The 17983-nt window shown below is 39.9% G+C and overlaps 1 protein-coding gene across 6 annotated transcripts in view; it reads left to right on the top strand.

The window, feature by feature from the left end:
- Positions 1–17983, top strand: part of LOC136879228 (serine/threonine-protein kinase dyf-5) — a 243609-nt gene that overhangs the window by 28533 nt on the left and 197093 nt on the right. The window contains exon 1 of one of the 6 annotated variants that reach the window (XM_068228784.1): positions 16133–16383. The exons of the other annotated variants lie outside the window; for them this stretch is intronic. The gene's annotated coding sequence lies outside the window, so the exon portion shown is untranslated. Of the gene's footprint in view, positions 1–16132; positions 16384–17983 lie in introns of those variants that run through there. 6 annotated transcript variants of the gene reach the window in all.

Here is a 17983-nt window from a genome sequence, read left to right as displayed (position 1 = left end):
AAACCAGTCTATGGACTGATGACTTCAACAACAACAACAACAACAGCTTTCCTCTGCCTCTCTTTCTTTTCATTTCATTTCATTTCTTTTAATTTCTAATTTCTAATTCCATAGTTTGTTTTGGCTTATTTTCTTAATTCATCCATTTAATGTCTAAACAGTCTCAGTCCATTTTTATTACTTATATTTTCTGCTGTATTTTCTTTAACTTCATTTTCCTCTCTGTCTCTTCTTGTCTTGTGTGACAGAAGTTGTTTTTAAATGAGATCTTTATATCTGACACCTTTACAGTTGTCATTGCCACAATGTTAAGTGTATGAGTACTGGGCAGTCATTATTGTAATGGTTGACATTTTCTACTTTGCTCGAGGTAACTCGATCTAGTAATTGCTGTTCTTATCTGGTCACGCACTGTTTGGGTGACTAGCCTTGCTCCCTTCGTCACCATGGCAACCCCTGTTGTTGGTATTGCTTATTTATCATGGTACTGCGATGGCCTTGAGGAAGTGGAGGGTCTGGAAAATCAATAATTGCCTTACTCCACGTTAGGCAGGTGTTGTGAAAGTACAATGGCTAGCACAATACTGATCATGTGCCTGCTCTCAGGTCTAAAAGTAAGTAGTGACAAAGTGGATCAACCCATTAGTGTTCACAATTATTTATTTTTAATTTCAAACATATTTTCTCACTTAATTCATTAGTGTATCACTGATGGAGAGGAGAAAGTAGCAAAAATATCTACTGCTGTAGGAAGATACTGAAAATTGATGCCAACTTCATTGGCCACAGCATTGTAGGAGATGTCAGTAATATTTCTATGACCTTACATTAAAACATAAAGTGAACTTTCTAAAATAAGTTTTGGTGAGATTTTAAAATAGCAGTTAAGATTTAACAACAGTACTTATGTTTTATGCCATACATGTAGACACTCAAAATCATATTACATGCTACAGTTGTACTACACAACAATTGACTTCAGAATGAGACATAATGACTGAGATATATTTAGAACAAATGCAAACAATAATGTTAACTTAATGTTTACTTTTCTTTAAATGTGTGCTATCTATTATCGAGCACTATTAGGTTAATTACTGAACCTTTTGTATGGTATGGTCACATTCATTTACTGTTTATATTTATGATGGATGATATTATGAAGGACATCATAGTGGTACAAGAATTGACTCAATATTGTATGTGATTTGAGGAAAGGATGAGAGAAAAGTAGAGTGGTTTGAAAGATTTTCTTTAATATCAAGTATATGGTGGTCAATGTAAATTGAAAAGGTTTCTGAATGATAGGCCTACATATTTTTATGATGAAGTTGTAGTTCACTGGTAGACTGTAAATAATATTTAATTTTGAATGTCAAGCCATTATAAACTGTGTTATGTGTGCCCTACATTAACACATACAGTACTGGTAGTCTATGTAGTGTATTTCGTTTACAATTATGGGTGGATTTATATGGAAGGACTGGAATATTCATGATAAATGAAGTGGGAAGTGTGCACAATGTGTAGAGGGATGTGAGTTTGTTCTTGGTGCAGAATTTCACTAGTACAGTATTTCTGAGCAGAGTCTGCAGTTCAGTACTTAAAATCATGTGCCTTGATAAAGTAACAAAAAAGCTGCAATATTATCTGTCTAGAAGGTCATTTGTTTTCAAGTGAACCATTTATAAAGAATACTAAATTGCATGATACAGAACATTTAAAATTCCATCGTTCATGCTGCATAGCGTCCTTTAAATTTAAAAATAAAATGTAAGACATCTTTATCCTTGTCAGGGGCTGAGAAGAATTGGGATTGTTGAGGAGCCGTGTTTTTTCTGTTTCCATTTTGTCCATGTCTCTTCTATTGCTTCCTCTTCTAATTGTACTACCCTGAGAAAAATCTTCAAGGAAAGCTAATGCTAAGTTATATATGATTGATTGAAATGAAATGGCGTATGGCTCTTAGTGCCGGGAGTGTCCAAGGACATGTTCAGCTCGCCAGGTGCAGGTCTTTTGATTTGATGCCCGTAAGCGACCTGCGCGTCGTGATGAAGATGAAATGATGATGAAGACGACACATACACCCAGCCCCCGTGTCAGCGAAATTAACCAATGATGGTAAAAATTCCCGACCCTGCCGGGAATCGAACCAGACATGATTGATTTAGTTCTATATATATAACTGGGATTTATTCACCCTACACTTCCCAGATTTTTGGGTTCCTGTCAGACAAAGTAAACAGAATTTTAGTTTGTTAAAGTTTGAGTGTTCCTCATGGTTTGCTGTTCCTGCGGTTGCTTCTCACTAGCAATGATTCCTGTAGATGAAGATTGTTGCAGTTTACAGTAGAATAATTCTTAGAACTTTTGTGTTTGGATGAGCAAAAGTTGTGCCCGGTTGTGGTTAACAACATTCAAAGCTGTACAACACAGTAGATGATGTTGATTGTTCTAGAAAACTTTTAGTGTTGGTTGATGATCTTTTGTACATAATTGAGAGCAATCCGAAAAATTAATGATTTGAAAGTTAGTTGAGACACAGAAGATTTCCAGCATTATTCATGAACTTTTTGTGTAGCTTTAGTACATTTCTCTTAAGGATTCTTGAATCTCACACAGCACATCAAAGAAAAACTGCATGAACTGTTATTCTATCTGCAATATGCTCCTGAAACTTAATAAAATGAACTTTTCTTGAAATGAATCATGACAGGAAACGAAGAAAGGCTTTTTATTTTTATTTTTAAGAAAATTAAACCAACTTCAATTCTTAAACTTAACTATTTCTGAATGTTCACCTTGTCCGTGACTGTGAATTAATTTGTTGTAAAATAATTAATACTGTTACCAGTCACAACAATAAAACAAACCCTTTGGTGCAACAGCCCGTTATTTTTGGCTCTCTAGACCGGGGCCGGCAACTCACTGTCAGAGAGCTCCTCAATTGTAATCTCGTAGGCTGAGTGGACTCACAATATATATATCCTTGACTTTCTCTCTGTTCCTCATTTTATATATATATATATATATATTTCATCTAAACAGTGTTATGTGGCTGAAGATGTTGATAATATACGAAACATGTACCACTTTTAACCATTAAATTGCCTTAAGCAATCACTGTATCGACTAGGTGGAAAATAAATAAATACTTAATTGTGAGTCTATTGAAGTGCAATACTGACCATGAAGCTGATTTTATGTAAGGCTGAGTGGACCTCGAATCAGCCCTCAGATCAGGTAAAAATCCCTGACCTGGTGGGGAATCGAACCCGGGTCCTTCGAGTAAGAAGCAGCCACACTATCAGTCATAGTTTTTATTAATTTGCATTCTACAACATGTATCAGAGCTTATACCTTGGGGTGGTAAAATGGTGACATTCAATCGTTGCTCTGTTTGATACACAGTTGTTTTCAAAGAATGTTTTTTCATTTAAGAGTATGTATTATGACGTTATTACATCTATGTTGGGTCAACTGTAAGTGTTTGTTGTCTCAGAAATATACAGTTGCTGCTAAAGCTTAATATTGTTTTTATATATTCATTTTCAATTTTATCATTGAATATGTGTTGAGGATCTATTAATTAATTGATGTCTATAAATTTCTAGAGTTTCTAAAGTATATTCATTGTTATCCTTTTTGGATGTGTGTCTAAAATGGTGAAAGAATTTTGTATATTTGATACTTCATGACCTTTGGAACGTAGATGTGTGCAGCAACTGCCGATTTTTCATGCACATATAACCAAGGTGCCACCAGGTGTTCTTGAAATCTGATGTCAAATCATCTTCCAGTTTGTCCAATGTAAAAACATTTACAGTGTTCACAGGTGATTTTATATACACACGTTTGTTTGAATTTATCTGGTGACTGAGTGGGGTAGAATCTGACCTACGTTGTGATCGGTAACATTTTAAATTATTTTGTATATAATTACCGGTAATTCACAGTCATGGACATGGCCTACATAAAAACCTAATGTTTGTGCCTCACGGCATAAGCCCAAATATCATCCTGAATTATCATTCTCAACAAAGTTATGATTTTTAAAGAACTGTTTATATGCTTAACAGAGATGGAATCTTTAAAAAAGAAAAAAAAAAGAACTTTGCAGAGACAGTTTTAATATGTTTCTTCTTCTTCTTCTTCTCCTCCTTTTGAATAGGCCTACTTGACACTGCTTGTTCACTTTAGTAATCCTTATCACGTATTCTACCATTACAATACAATTTGAGTCTTTATTGATGATGATGTTATTGGATTTACGTCCCACTAACTACTTTTACAGTTTTCGGAGACACTGAGGTGCCGGAATTTAGTCCTGCAGGAGTTCTTTTACGTGCCAGGATATCTACCGACATGAGGCTGACGTATTTGAGCACCTTCAATTACCACCAGACTGAGCCAGGATTGAACCTGCCAAGCTGGGGTCAGAAGGCTAGCGTCTCAACTGTCTGAGCCACTCAACCCAGCACAAAGTCTTTATTAATAAACTATTAAAATTGATACATGTTTAATCCCTAGCGGGACATCATCAGTCGACATATGTATAACAGACTTTATGAAAATTGTCACATGGATATTAGTACATATACGCAGTGAAAAATACGTTTACTGTATGGTTAAAAACGACGTATGATGTCCTTAAAAAATCAAATGTAAGTGCAACTTTGGGATAAAAATCTCGAGGAGTCTGTCTGTATGTTGAGCATAATTGACATTGATAGATTGAGTTGTTCGAAAACGTGAAACATTCAATTTACAGGTGGAACATTTGACTAGGACTGCATAGTTGTTGGCGGAGTACTGCATAAGTAATCCCTTGGCCTAAAAAAAAATATGCTGTAATACAAATTAAATGAAATGTGAACTTGTGTAAGCAACATCTGGTTACTCGCACCCTGTCTCGTATGAATCAACCTGGCATCAATTACATCAGAGTTTAAATGTTTACTTTGACTATAATGTAGTGTGATGCTAAAGCAGTGTCTGGAATCGCAAGAGAGAACGCGATTGCTCATGACATCACACCACAGCAACTGAGTGGTAAGGCCCGGTCATACCTGCCAACCCTTCCGTTTTACCCGGAAACTTTCCGTTTTTAACTCGTCTTCCGCTTTTCCGATTTATTTTTACTTCTTCCTATTTTTGACCAATATAACCTCCAGTACAGTCAATACTCTTTCCCTAGGATAAAGGATACATTCTTATGTGCTTGTGTAATTTGTCCAACCTAATTTTCAAGCATTTTGATGCTTTATTTTGTGAGTCCGTCGCGTTCGTGTATCGTGTTTCCAGCTCTCTACAGCAGCATGTGTGCTTTACGGCTGGGGATTCGGGACGGCAATCGTCCTACAAACAAGAGAGGCTAGCGAGCGCTAGCGACTCAGTTAATCGGGACGAAAGAATGAGTTTCTTATCGTGTGGTTCGCACACTATTAACATCGTTTCTGTGCGTAATTTCGTTGGAATTGTATGCCACGTGTTTTTTCTAGCGGTTATATGCTTTTCTCCGTGTCAAAGTTGTATGTTAATAATATATGAGCATGCCGATCTGTCTTGTACATGCTAGTTTCGCGTATCGCTACTTCACTGCATGTTTGTTTATTCTTTCTTAATAGTTTTAATCATCATCATTATTCCGTGTCCGGTCAGCATTTCCAAAATGTAGCAACTCCGATGGCCTTGTTGTTCGCCTCGATTAGGTCCTGTGTAGTGCAGGGATGTTCTAGTAGGGGACAAATGAGCAGGTGGTACGGATCTTGTGTTACACCACACTCGCAGGATGCGTCTCCATCAGCTGGAAGTATGGCCCATTTTTGCAGGTACGCCCACCCTAAGACGATTAAGTGATCTCCAAATAGGGTAGGGCAGGTCATTTCCTGGAGCTAGCTCTTCCTTTGCAGGAGTATCAGGCGGCAGCATGCTCTTCCACCTGGTGATGCGGTTATACTCAGGTGTTCCTACCAGTGGTTGAGTCCTGGTGATGAAGCTCTTTCTCGACTTCAGTCGACAGACTACAGCCTGGTGATCATGCAGTGGGTGGTGAGAATCATTAGTCTGCTTTGTCCTCTCTGCATCAGCAGCAACAGCCCTTCTGATAGTGGGGGGAGCTATTCCAACAATCGGGTAGAGTTTGTCAACTGGGGTTGGCTTCAGACATCCTGACAAGATACGTACGGTCTCGTTGATTGCAATGTCAACCTCCTTGGTGTGAGTGGATGCACTCCACACAGGTGAAGCGTACTCTGCAGCGGACACACACAAAGCAAGAGCAGAGGTTCTCAGGACGTGAGGGCTTGCTCCCCAGGTGGTGGCTGTGAGCTTTCTCAAAATACTGTTCCGTGAACTAACTTTCAGCCTGGTGTTGTGGCAATGTTTCTTGAAGGACAGTGTTCGGTCAAGAGTAACACCTAGATACACAGGTGTTAGACAATGTTCTAGTCGTTTGCCTTGCCATATAATGTCCAGTTCCCGCCGAGCTTCTCTATTCCTTAAGTGAAATGCGCACACCTGAGTCTTGTTGGGATTTGGCTTTAGATGATTGCCTTCATAGTAAGAGCCAAGAGTATCTAGTGCAGAAGTCAACTTTTCCTCCACCTCTTCAAATGTCTTTCCTTGGGCAGCCACTGCAGTATCGTCGGCATAGATGAAAAGCCTGGTATGTTCCATTATGGGTTGATCATTAGTATAAATGTTAAAGAGCACAGGGGCTAGCACACTGCCTTGAGGTAAACCGTTCTTTTGTACGCGCCATCTGCTCTTCTTACCATGGAGATAGACTTGGAATCTTCTATTCTGCAGGAGAATGCCAATAAGAGATGTTAGTTGATAATCATTAGTGAGCTGGTAAATTTTCCTCAGTAACTTCCTGTGGTTGATGGTGTCATAGGCAGCTGTTAAGTCAACAAAGGCAACTCCAGTTACCTTACGCTGTTCAAAACCATCCTCGATATGTTGAGTAAGGTTCAGGATTTGACTGCAGCATGACTTTCCAGGTCGAAAACCAGCTTGTTGAGGAATGAACTTTCCTTCGAGGATGCCACTAATTCGGTTAAGGATAAGGCGCTCGAAGATCTTGAAACAATGGCATAACAATGATACTGGGCGAAAGTTTTTAGGATCGTTTGGCTCCTTACCAGGCTTAAGTAGTGCAACCACTCGAGCTTTCCTCCAGAGCTTGGGAATACAAAGCTTAGATACACACTCATTAATCATTGTAAGCAGCCATTGCAGAGTAGTCCTGCCGAATTTCTTGATCTGTTCTACTCTGATATCATCGATGCCAGCAGCCTTATTTAATTTCAAGGTGGAGATGACAGACTCTAGTTCATTCAAGGTGAAGGGTTCTTGGAGATTTTGGTTCTCACTTCCTGGGGTTCGTTCCAGTTGCTCCCGTGTATTCCGACCTTTAATCTTCCCGTTCATGAGTAATTGGGTTGCAATCTGGTCAGCTGTAATTGTGGTGAAGTTTCTAGGTTTTGTTGGGTCACCGCTGAGGTTTTTCAGGAGATTCCAGGCTCGCCTACTGTTCAACTTCATGTCCAGATTCTCTACCAGTGAGGTCCACTTAACTTCGCGATTTGCTGAGATAGTTTGCATCAATTCCTCACCAACCTGGATAGTTTCATCAGCAAATGGGTCAGCCTCAAAAAGATCTTTGTAATGGTTCATCAGCTGTTTGCTGTCATCAGTCATTCCTGGTATGTAATTTGTTCTACAACCTCTTGGAATGGTCCTTCTAGAGGCTGTCTGGACGCATTTGACAAATGCCTCATACATCTCAGGTTTCGGTGGGATCTTGGCAACTTCTATATCAAGCTCGTTGGTGAATCTTTCCCAACTGGCCTTCTGAAAATTAAACCTTCGCTTGAAAGGTACCTCCTGTGGCACTACCATGGCATTCACTTTGCAGATTACAGGTCTATGTTGGGTAGATGGGATAGGCTTACCCATCATCTTCACACAACTCCCAGCAACTTTTGATGACACGAAAATATTGTCAGGGTTGTAGCCTCTCTTCCACCGACCGCTATTGAAGGATGCTGGTAGTTTTGGATCATGAATTAGATGAAGATCATGATTCTCTGCCCAGTTTCCAGTTTATCTCCATTGGTATCTGAATCTGGGTATCCCCAAGATGTGCTTCGGCAGTTGTAATCGCCAAGGATGAAATTTACGCCCTGGTACTTAAAGTTAGTAGGTTCTTCAAACGTGAAGTCAACATTAGGAGGCTTGTATACAGAAGTAACGCTAAAGTGTGGCGTACATACAGAAAGAATCTCAATGTCATCCCTTTCAGTTAGTGAGGTTGATGTGATATTTAGGTTTGGTCTGGTGAAAATGGCACTACCGTATTTATCATGGGGCCTTTCCAGAACAAGCTCCATGCCTGCGATTTTCGGTCGATGGCTGTTGTAGCCCCGGTGAGTCTCTTGCACTAGAAGAATGTCACCTTTACATTCCTTACACAAGTCAGCCAATAGGGTCTCTTTGGCACACGAAAAACCCTCAATGTTTATCGAGACTATAACAAGTGGTCTTAAAAAAGACCCTTTAGGAGGATTACTACTTCTGTGTTGACCGGTAGTGGAAGAATCCGCCGCTGCTAATTTGCAACGTTGCCCAGGGTGCGCCCGATTGTACTGATTTTTCATAGCGTAATTTATACAATCTTCGGGGAGGCTTCTTCCGTGCACCCCAATAGTTTTAATGAGTTGAATGTATTTCAGGGAGTTGTGTTGGTGACAGTTTCTGGTATTTTCTCTTCACGTTATGGCTACAAAACATAAACGTTATCACCAAGTGTTCGGAGATACCTATAAAATTACATTATCGTTCATTTTACAGTCTAATAAAAGAAACTATTATGCGAATCACCTCGGGAGATACATTTCATTTCGAGTTATCGAAATTTCGAAATATAGAGAATACAGTTTTTGAGCATGTATAGCACAGAATTCAATCAAATGTATCTACGGGCTTTTACTGAATACGTTATGTTTAACGGTGCAGGTACTTAAAAATATACAAAGAAACTCTTTTACAGCATCACTTTAATTATAACCCTTATTATAATTAGTTTTTAGAAGACAGGATACAGTACATACAGTAGTGAAATAAGAAACATAGCTCCGTTGACACGTTTGGAAAATATCCGTTAGTCTCTTCTGTTTATTGCGGTTAACCTTTCCTCCTTACACGTTGAAACTTCGTCAATACTACGCAGCCGAGTTTCGTAAATGGAGCTTGTCATCCGCGACTTCTGGGCTTGATTTCGTATGTGACCGGTAATTGACACCCGAGAAACGGCGAGGCTTTGGCGATCACTAGAAGTTCGAGTTTTCCGGTTCCCGTCATATTAGTTTTCAGCTTCACCGGAACCCTTTCTTTACTTGTCAACTGTTTCTCACAAACCGCAGTTGATGTTGCACAAAATTCGAGTTACATAGTATTTTTTGCTTCAAGGGAGGAAATGTTTGCTTCGAGAAATCGAGAAATTCGTTTAACCTAATTTCTAGAATAGTGAAATAAATACACGGAAGAATAGGACAAACGGCCGGAAAATCTAAGTAAGTTCGAGATAATGAAAATTCGAGTAGAGTTTCGAGATATGGAGCTTCGACTGTATTATTATTATTATTATTATTATTATTATTATTATTATTATTCGTATGAATGTGTCAAATTAGAGTGATTGAGGTACATTTTCGCCGGCCCCATGGTGTAGGGGTAACGTGCCTGCCTCTTACCCGGAGGCCCCGGGTTCGATTCCCGGCCAGCTCAGGGATTTTTACCTGGACCTGAGGGCTGGTTCGAGGTCCACTCAGCCTACGTGATTAGAATTGAGGAGCTATCTGACGGTGAGATAGCGCTCCCGGTCTAGAAAGCCAGGAATAACGGCCGAGAGGATTCGTCATGCAGACCACACAACACCTCGTAATCTGCAGGCCTTCGGGCTGAGCAGCGATCGCTTGGTAGGCCAAGGCCCTTCAAGGGTTGTAGTGCCATGGGGTTTGGTTTGGTTTTAGGGTACATTTTCTTGTAACCATTTTAATGTTTTTTAGTTTAAAATTTTAACTTTAATGATCAAATCACATTGTAACTGTAGGTATGCATGCCTTTCATCCTGTCTTATTTTTCACTTAGACCATGGCGTAATATATATGATGAAATACAAGAATTAAAAAATCTTCCTATTTTTGATTTCTAAAAGTTGGCAGCTATGCCCGGTGTTTGATTATGAACGAGCAGTAGAACACTACAAGTTCATAATACTATGTTACATCTTGTTCATGATAACAACACTAGAATAGTTCAATTTTGCAGTTATTGTTTACCTGCCTGATATTACTGCTTATGCCTTCTGTGGATCAGTGGTAGAGTGTCGGCCTCCGGATCCCTAGATAGCGGGTTCAAACCCAGCAGAAGTTTTTAGGGTGGAAAAAAGTCCATTCCACCCTCCATATCGTACAATGGCAGCATGTAAAAGATATCTGGTGACACATTTGGTGTTTACCTGACAAAATTTACTAAAACTCAGCCTTAGATGCCAAAGAGAGATTCAGTTTACTCTGCCATCTAGTAGGCCTAGGGTAAAACGGAACGTCGAAATTGATGAGCAGTCAGTCAGATGGCATCAAATTAAAATGTTTATATAGAGGCCATATTATTATTATTATTATTATTATTATTATTATTATTATTATTATTATTATTATTATTATTATTAATTCCCTGAAGGAAATACATTGAAATTTTATCTTATTCCTTTATTACGCTCACCTGGCTGGTCATTCCTGCCACCTGGCTGGGGAGAACGCTGTACATGTATCGATTTTAATGTAGTCTATTAATAAACACTCAAATTGTATTGTAAAGGTGGAATATGTGATAAAGATTGCTAAGGTGATACTTAATGACAATACGGGCTTAGCACAATGTAACAGGGTGTACCTCTCGTCTTCACTGGTTTCTCCCGAAAACCACAGACTTTCTTTAGGATCTGTCTCACAGCATGTCTGTCAGGCCTAGTTCTTTTAATCCTTCTCAGCCATGTGGTACCGGTACGGACTTTCTTGTGTTTCCAGAAGGTGAACAGATGGATGACCAGAGAAAGCTATCCTTTTTGTCCTGGCATAGTCGGAAATACCTGGAGGGAGGCCCAGAGACTTGATCAAGACCAGTATTAGAAGACGGAACCTGGACTGGAGCAGAATTGCTGAAGGACGGTGGAAGGTGGAAAAGTACCATAAATGCCCCAACCTGGCTGGAGCTGGATAAGAGGCAATTTAATTAAAAACAATGTTGCTACCTATTACTGAAGTGAGGCTTATGGAAAATGATTCCTTCTCAGGTTTATTATCAGACAACTACAGGCACAGCTGAGTCAGTGTACGTGGCTGTACTGCTGCAGAGTGGAAAGCAATGAGAAAACGATCATAGTTTAAGTACCTTGGCAGCTGGATTACTGAGGACCTAGACCCGGCTTTGGAGATCCGTGTACGAATAGAAATGGCTCGTACTAGCTTTCTGAAAATGAAGAATCTACTGTATGACAGAAGCCTCAACTTGGAGACATGTCACAACTTCGTCAGATGCTACATATATTCAGTGCTTCAGTACAGCACTGAAACATGGACTCTGAAATGTAACACCAGAAAAAGAATTAAAAGAATAAATGTGGGTGTTCCGAAGGATGTTACGGATCTCATGGAGTGACCACGTTTCCAGTGCTGCCGTACTCAAATGCTTGAGGAGGAAACGATTGTTAATTTTTATAGTTAAGAAAAGCAAGTCATCCTATCTTGGGCCTATTACGAGGAATGAAAAGTATAACCTACTTAAATTGATCATGCAGGGTAAAACTGATGGACATAGGGGTCGCGGTCTTGGCTGGGGGACTGATGGGATTGGACAGGACTAGATTCTAGTAGACTGATGAGGACAGACCTCACTGTGATTGTGGCCAACCTTCAGTAATGGAGAAGGCACTACAAGAAGAAGTTGGTACCTCTGTTTCTAATGTTTCTAAAGAGTTTCACTAACCTCTTTGTATAAGTAATGGAAAGGAGCAAACAGGTGTCAATCAAGTCGTGTACAGAAAGATAGGAGTAACAAAAATGACAGGTCATTGTGAAAAGAGCAGACAAGGACAATCTGCACATCAATCCCAGACCTTCCAGTCTCATCACAAGGGCAGTGCCAACATGGTGGGTTTCCCACTAAATCTAGTTTTTTAAAAACTCTTTGTCAGTGGGCAAATTTCAACTTATGGTGGGCAGTGGGAAATCTAGTCCTTTTCATGCTCATGTCAGTGAATATTTTCATGGTTTCCCGAATCTAGTTTTATGCATATATTATGATATAGAGAGTTAATAATGTAACAGTTCAAATTTAATGTTGCCGTTGGTGCTTTCATGGCCTGTACTTATAGACATGATATAGGTTTTTGGGCTTATGCCGGTCAAGAAAATAAGGTGAAATTCTTTATGTTTCGCAGAGAACATTATTAAAGCTAAAGGAGACTCTTAAGTGATACATTTGCTTTTATCGATTCGGGCAGGACTTGAGCAGAAACAATCATTGCATCCATATGGGCTAGCAAACGAAGTAGGGACTGTGAACATAGTTCATCTTGGACTATATTTTGAATGCTTTTAACCTTTGAACTAAACTTAATTTACGTGTTGATACAGTATTTTCCTAACTAAACAAAGCTGAAGAGGGGGAAGGACGGTGGGGCCTAGTGGTTTCTGGTGGTTTTTAAGCAGCCGTTTAGTGGGTAATCCTATTCCACTGTTGGCAACACTGGTGGGATACCTGCCATATTTTATTTTTACTTCATTAGAAACTACCTTTCTAAAGAGATATACTAAAAATTGAATGAGGTTTCTAGTCCTATTAGTTTATGAAATGCCAATGTGAGTGGCTCAGACGGTTGAGGGGCTGGCCTTCTGACCCTAACTTAGCAGATTTGATTGTGGCTCAGTCCGGTGGTATTTGAAGGTGCTCAAATACGTCAGCCTCATGTCGGTAGATTTACTGGTACATAAAAGAACTCCTACAGGACTAAATTCTGGCACTCAGCATCTCTGAAAACTGTAGAAGTAGTTAGTGGGACGTAAAGTAAATAACATTATTATTATCATCATTAGTTTATGAATACACAAGTGTGAAATAGGTAGGGACAGCCTTGCCCAGGGAGTGGCGCCCCTGCCTATGTGAGTCCCAGAGCACACTGGCCCGGTGTGTAACATCTGTTAAAGGGTTCCAGCTCAGGGTAACGAGTGAAGATCTCAACGGCAGCAAAAACGGAGAATATGATTCGGAACGGTGGAGTTGGCAGAGGAGGCAACGCCTTCCTCTGGGGGTAGTACAGATGGAACCCACTGCCTTGTGGGATGAGGAGGGATCCTCAAAGGCTAAGGGAGTAAACCCCGAAAGAAAATACTCTATTACGTTAGGCCTAGCAAGCCAGTAAAAGAGCTTATTTGTAGTTGCTTTCAAAATGCATAAGAGCCTCGGAACACATTCATCAACTAAATTAAGACACCAGCATGAGCAGACTCATGTCAGGGATGATGGTTTATGGCCTGATGATAGACAGGGTGTTGAAAAAATGCCAAAATCCCAGAGGAGACTAACACACATTGGGACTTACTCCGTCTCACAAGAAAATGTGAAGAACTAGTGAACCTCATGGAAAGGAGGAAATTAATGATACTGGGGCTGAGTGAAACCAAATGGAGAGGGAAAGGAATGAAGAAATTAAGAAAACAGTATACACTGTATTGGCATGGAAATGACAAAGAGATGAGGAATGGTGTTGGTTTCATCATGGTAAAGATCTAGAAGGAGTCGCCGACATTCATTATTTTAGTGAGAGAATAATAAAGGTGACTGTGCATTTAGGGAAAGAAAAATTAACTTTGGTACAGGTGTATGCACCTCAAACTGGATGTTGTCAAGAGGAACCAGTTTGGAAAAAGTTATTAGTAAAGAGAGAGGAGATCTTAATGCAGACATTGGGACAGATAGAACAGGATATGAGAACGTAATGGGACCTCATGGATATGGTGGTAGTAATATAGAAGGTGAATATCTCCTTGACTTCTGTATGAGGAATGGGTTGGTGGTGAAAAATAGTTGGTTCAAGAAGAGACAGAGTCATAAGATAATACGATACAGTTGGGTTGGACTACAAAAGACTGTAATTGATTATGTCATCTCAGATGAAGAAAGCAGCAGAATGGTAACAGATGTCAGAGTAATACCCAGCGAGAGCCGTGACAGTGACCACTGTCTATTAGTAGCGGACCTGAGAAACTTCTATGTGCCAAAAATACAGAACAGGAAAAGGCCAAAAATCAAAGTATGGGAACTCCAGAAAACAGATAAGAGAATTGAGTATCAGAACCGGATAAAAACCCTGTTACCAAGAGATGAAAGGAAAAAATGGAGAGGCAGAATGGACCAGACTAAGGGACACATTGGTTAAGGAAGCAATGAAGTTTGTGGAAAGACAAGTATGAAAACAGGGGATAAGGAAACACCATAGTGAAATGAAGGGGTGAGAGCAGCAATCAGGGAAAGAAATCTCTTGAGGAAAGAAAGGGATCGGGAGAAAAATAAACTGGATCTTACTAGAGACGAGGTAAAGATCAGAAACTTTGAACAATTGCACCGAAACAAGAAACTGGATGTTAAAAGAACAGTTACAGAAGAAAAGGTGTGGAACATATTCACTCAGAAACTGGAGGAAGACAGCAGAGGCAATAAGAAACTACTGTATTGTACCGGTAACGGCGGTACAAACTAAGTCCCCGTCATAGAAATTTTAAAACTTACGTGTTACTTCCGGGCCGCTTACGAAGGACTGACTGGACGGCGAGCAACAGCTGTGCGCGTGTGACGTTGTGAGCGGGTGATGTCACAGCATGCCTTGCCGCACTACAGAGCCTAGACTGATGTAGAATGTTCTTCGAGTTTCGACGGGTAATAACTTTTCCCACGATAATAATTGAACAAATTGAACAACATCACCATATAACTTGATCCCTTAGCTACGTTCCTGCCGAATTTCACGTGAATCTGACTTGGGACGATAAAGTTATGGAACAAGGGGTGGAGGCCCGGATCAGATATAAATACGTACTGCTTCGCTCAGCAGACCAGTGTGTGTTCCAGCATGTTACAGTGTGCTGCAGTGCGCTGCAGTGTGTTACAGCATGTTGCCAGAGTGTGATGCCAGTGTGTGGCCGTAGTATCTATGTGCACGCTAGACTGTAGTGTTCGCACAGTCGGTTTGCGGGCACCGTGATCGAGCGTGAAGCCGCTATTAAGTTTCAAGTCCGTGGACTTTAACCTAATCGTGTTGAATATGGACTTATGCAGATTTCTTTATACTCTGACAACTTTTTACTCCGATAGGACGTAAGATGAATTGTGTATCGTCTGGACATTATCTATTGACTGTTACTCTATACGAGTGTCTAAGACTCGCAAACGTTTTCGAGTGCTCGAAATTGAAGTTTTATGTTATGGACAGGACTTAGAACTGATTGCTCCTTACCGAGTACTAAATACTTCGAGTTATAAGACTGTGTTTGAATCCAAATTTAATTTACCATTCCATGAACTGTGTCAATATTTTAGGTCATGAACTGTGAACTGTGCATGTGTGAACAGTGCATTTCAATTCTAATAAACAGCACATTTCAATTCTGCGAACATTCGTTTACGAACAGTCGAACCAAGGACTGTCAATATTCGATTAATTTTGTCTTTTGATTTCATGTTATTTTCAATACGTGAATGAGTTCTAATTCACGAGTGGAACATCTTTATTTCTAATGAATTATGTTGAACAGTGCTTCAAAGAACTAAGTCATGCGGCATTACCTTACGTTGTACCAAGTGCCACAAACTTTAAGTGACTCTGTTAAACTCGATGATAAGTTTCGAGTGGACTTTTATTTTATGAGTATTAACTTACATGCTTATTCGAGTCTAGTGGCATTCTTTCACATAACACGGGACAAAATTGAGTGACATTTCACCGTGTGATAAAGATACATTTTGTGTTTGAACTTTGTTAAAACCATTTATAAACGTTCCTCTCATCTGTGCAGAAGCAGCCTTTACATTAACTTGCCCCAGGGCTTAACGATGTTCATTCATGTTCACCATTAACAAGGACTACCTCAACGCCATTCATTAACGTCGCATGGATCTTCAAGACATCGAATGGATTTTCTAGAACTTCCATCGGGGGCGAATGGTGGTTCGCTGATATGGAAAATGGAGCTGCCGGAATCCAAGGACATCGCCAGCCATAGGACGAGGAACATTTTCTACTGTATCCGCTGTACAGAGGTGACATTACTTTCAATTTCTTAATAAACTCTGGAAAAAAAATTTTAAGATTTATTTAAACAAACCCTCTCCCTCTGTATGCACTTCAACGAATGGTACACGCCCTGCGTTTCATCTCTACCGAAGTACCACATTTACTGTTACAGTATAGTGTTATCAGAGGTAAAAGGAAATCAATGAATACCATAAAGGTACTTGAAGATGAAAATGGAAATCTGGTTAGGACATAAAATGACACGAGAGAAGCCCTGACCACCTACTGAATAGACCGGTTTAAGAACAAAATTGTTGTGTCCTAAGGATAAGACAGGCTGAGGACTTTGGGTTGGGAACGCAACTATATTAAACAACAATGACACCAGTCAGATGGCCTTCTGCCGAGCTAAGTTATATTAGAATTGCCAAGAAGTTTTATACAGTATACAAATATACAGAAATTTACACACTTAGGTATAAATGTACTCTCTCTTCTCAATAAGGAAACTTCCTAACCTTACAATACTGCAAAGCTACTTAAGAAGTCCTTGGTTCCCTTTGTACCTTAAAATGTCTGTTTCATTGAATACTTATCTTCCGAGAGGAATGTTTTCCTTGCGGTGTCTTCTTTCTTCATTCCCCTCGTCCTCTTGTCCGCACTGGCATTCGAGCATTTTAGCACTTCACACCTTGCTAACCGTCAAGGGAATGCAGTTCCTTTAAACTCTAAGTCTGTCTTTCGGTTCACCTTCCTGTGTTACGTTACTCTTCCCTGTAGTAGGCTGCCTTCACCTGCCCATACGAAACCCTAGGGTTACTGTCAGACTAATCTTGTGGCTACCAGGACTTAGTAGTCCTCTGTAGTTCTTCCCTATGAACAACTGCAATAAATTCTTTCAAGAGGCTCTGAAAGATACTTTACTAGAGCCACAATATTTTCGTACCAGTGATAAGGCTGGCACAAACATCCTGTGATGTGTCCTAATATTTTGCCATGCCCCGGCTTGTCCCAAGTTTTCATGAACTGCATTGCCTTTATGGTTTTTCATATATGTGTTAAATTATTCTCACATACTTTTGTTTATCACATCGAACACTAGACACTTTCACTTTTACTGATTAGGTATTTCACTATAACGCTGTCTTAGGTCTTGTGATTGTATTTCCCTTTTCTTAAATCTATTACCCTTTTTTCTCATGTTCTTTCGCACTGAGAGGTTGTGGTTCGACTCTTGTTTGAACCGTTTGCCCTTCCGTACGTTGATGGTGGAGTGCGCCATGTCGGAGACATGACAAAATACACAACCGGAAATCTAAGCCTACAAGAGGAACCTCCTATCACCTGCACAGAAACTGCGACAGCCTTAAAATCTATGCCTAAAGGAAAATCTTCAGGTGCGGATGTAGTGAATGCAGATATGATAAAGGCAGCAGGCATCCAGGATATACAATAGTTGCACAGAGTACTAAATGCCATATGGACAGATAAAATACCTTCAGATTGGAGCAAAGGCATTATAATTCCCCTGTTTTAGAAAGGCAGCAGACGGAAACTCACTAACTATAGAGGAATAACTGCTGTCTCATGGGCTAAAAATTCTAGGGAAGATCACAGAAAGGAGAA

Source organism: Anabrus simplex, chromosome 8 (genome assembly GCF_040414725.1).
Source record: "Anabrus simplex isolate iqAnaSimp1 chromosome 8, ASM4041472v1, whole genome shotgun sequence".
Lineage (NCBI taxonomy): Eukaryota > Metazoa > Arthropoda > Insecta > Orthoptera > Tettigoniidae > Anabrus > Anabrus simplex.
This window is presented reverse-complemented; position numbering and strand designations above follow the sequence as displayed.